Genomic DNA, 3,423 nt, shown 5'->3' with positions numbered 1-3,423 from the left:
ATTTTTGACCTGGGAGGTTTAATCTGTGCTGAGACAAGCTCTAGACTCTAACCCTGATCCCGGTGGTCGTCTACTGGGTTGTTTGTTTGTCCCTGATTCTGTCCGTACCCAGGTCCTCCAGTGGGGTCACTCTTCTCAATTCTCCTGCCACCCTGGCATCGCCAGGACCGTGTCCCTAATCCAGAAGCACTTCAGGTGGCCTACCATGTCAGTGGATACCCGCGAGTATGTCAAAGCATGCACCATCTGCACCAGAGGTAAAGCCTTCATCGCCCACAGCTGGTTTCCTCTGTCCTCTCCTAGTGCCTGGACGGCCATGGTCCCACATCGCCCTGGATTTTGTGACTGGACTACCCCTCTTTGACGGTAATTCACCATTCTAACTATTGTGGATCGTTTTTCTATGGCAGTTCACTTGTGCCTCTCACCAAGTTGCCTACGTCCTCTGAGACAGCAAGTCTTCTGTAATGTTTAATTGTGTTTCTCTGCTGCAGATAGCCTTGCTTGCTTCCACGCCTCATTACCATCGCCTGCCTGCTTGCCGCTTGTCATCCTCCCTCTGGTCTGTGTTCATTGTTGTTTGTACTATGGACGCCATTACCACATGGAGAACATCATATTTCGGGATCGGAACACCGACTTATTGGGCACGCTCTGGAGAGCTCACCGCCACTCACCACGCACTACTGGATCCCGGGGCACATCACCTTCTCCCTTTGCACAGTCGCACTGTAGATATCTCTGTTCACATTAAATCACTTGAATTTGTATACTCATGTTGTGTCTTGCACTTGGGTCCTGTGTTCCTCAATCGTTCCTTAACATATTTTCTTGATGGTAAAATTTATTAAAACATCCAACTTTTAAACTTGAAAGATTGATGTTCAAAAAATTGTGCCTTTGTGTTGCTGATAAAGCACCTTCTGATGTTTGTTTTTTGTTGATGTTGTTGTTCTTGTTTGTGTTCTGTGTTGATTCCTTTATCGAGTGTATGCTTCAACACAAACATTCTATCTATCTATCTATCTATCTATCTATCTATCTATCTATCTATCTATCTATCTATCTATCTATCTATCTAGATAGATAGATGATAAAATGTTTTCACCAACATACAACAGTAAATAAAGATGTGTTTGAGTAAATTCAGTTGATAAAAGTATTTGTCATTTGTCAACAACAGATCAATTATTGATAAAGACAGAAGATTTATCATCATTACTCTTCCTCTGACCGAATTTGACTTGTTTTCAAATGTATTTGTATCAGATATGTGGTATCCTGTTATCTTATCCCCCAAAATAAGATGGATGGGTCAATGGTCTTTTCATATAAAATTAATTGTTACTAATTTCATTGAATTATGGGTGTTTTACAGCGGCCAGACTTACGGTACCTGTTGCTTTCCTGGGTCAGTTTTCAGTGTCAGTCTGCAAGATGGCAGCCCTATTCTGCTTTCCAACGCACTCACACACACACACATGTATAAATACACAAAGCCAGCATTAGTAACATGTGCTAATGACCAGTTTCCCAAACAAATCCTTAACACACACACCAGTGGTGGCAGCAGTCTGAATATTGTTGGAGTATGTAAGTATATGATGCAATGTTCATGTTCATTCCTTATTTCTTGTTCATTCCTTATATGTGGCCATGTTTATTCCTTACATAAAAAAGACAAGATATAGTCTCACAGTAACTCTATGTTCTGGTTAATAGTTTAACGTTCTGTAGGATAAACTAACCTTTGGGGTCAGCAGTGTGAGTGAACGCATGAGTTCTGGGTGACAGTTTAACGCTTCGTGTGACAATCTAAATCTTTGATGCCAGTGGTGTGAGTGAAAGCATGACGTGAAGAGAGCTTGATACTTGGAGATATGAGGAGGAGATGTGTAGAATGGATGTGGGTCAAAAGGGCGTGAGTGTGTGGTATCTGTGATGTTGTTCAACAGGACACCCAGCAAGGGAAAACAACCCCTAATAAGGGATTGTCCTTGAAGTTGGCCAATCCCAAAAGTGATGCCATGCCGAAGCCAACCAGAAGATGATTCTACCTTCATTCCCATTTCCTCATTGTAATAGTATAAAAGACTGGATCAGGAAAAGACAGGTTGTCAGAATGCAGGCTGACTCGCTGATGTTGTCGGCTAGGGAGAGGCATTTCTGATCCAGAGCTCTGTAACTGCTTACTGCTTGTTGCTTGAAAAGATTCACTAAAGGTTCGAACTTATAATTCTAAATTCTGTGTGGACATTCACTCATTTGCTGTTTATTGAGTTGCCTTTAAGAATTCTGAACATAGCGCTCACCCTGTGAGGGTGAGAGTTTTTTTCTATTTGCAGCAATCGAGAGAAAAACTCCTTCAATATCAGTAACTTGGTATTAGATCTTTTTAAAAAATATACCTTTTGATAATCAAAGATTAAAAGTTGAAAACAGTGATGTTGGAAAAAGCCTTTGCAGGCATGAACACAAAACCATGTCTTTCACAATGAGTCTGTTGTGGCAGTGTTTTTGGATGAAGAAAAGGCATATAATAACAAAGGATTAATGATTAAATTAAATATGATGGGGATGGGAGGTAGAACATTTAAATGGATTTTTTTGTTTTTAAAGATTATTTTTGGGGACATTTTCCCTTTATTCAGAGGACAGTTGAAGAGAGACAGGAATGGTGTGAGAGAGAGGGGAGAATGACATGCAACAAAGGGCCGCAGGCTGGACTCAAATCTGGGCCGCTGCAGAAGCCTCAGGCATATGGGGCGCACACTCTACCTGGTTAGCTGGAAGCCACTCAATGGATTAAATATTTTTTATTTGACAGATTTATACAAGTCAGAATTGACAGCCTCATCAGAGAGATATGGTGGAAGAACAGCAACCATATAAAGGAAAAATTTAAAGAAGCAGTTAATGTGGTTTAAAAATATTTGTAGAAACGTCTTTGCACAGACTCATTCAACACTGATGTCATTAGTCATTTACCTCTGACAGTAGGCTGGATATTTTGAATAGAATACGTGAAACCTTCTGCAGATTTAAAAATATGAATATTGATGTAACACTTACATGGATCACAGCTCACAGAGGGATTAAAGGCAATGAAACTGTAGAATGACTAGTAAAACAGCTGAAACAGGAAGAGTTTATGGACATATCACTCAGCGAAGCTGTGGCGAAAGGAATAATCCAAAGAAACATCATTAAAGAGTGGCAGCATATACTGAAATCACAGGATGACACCTGTAGGCTATGCAATGTGACATAAAGTGAGAACCATGCTCCAAAGAGGAGAATATTTCAGCAGGCCTGAGAGTGGGATACGGACTGAATAAAACACTTCACACAATGAACAAGCATCCCTCAGAGCACGTAGTCATTGTTAAGAAGAGAAATCAGTGAAGTGTGTAGTTTAACACT

Source organism: Plectropomus leopardus, chromosome 15, assembly GCF_026936395.1.
Source record: "Plectropomus leopardus strain MGB_pleo_1.0 chromosome 15, ASM2693639v1, whole genome shotgun sequence".
NCBI lineage: Eukaryota > Metazoa > Chordata > Actinopteri > Perciformes > Serranidae > Plectropomus > Plectropomus leopardus.
The sequence above is the reverse complement of the archived record's forward strand: the minus strand, read 5'-3'. Positions refer to the sequence as shown.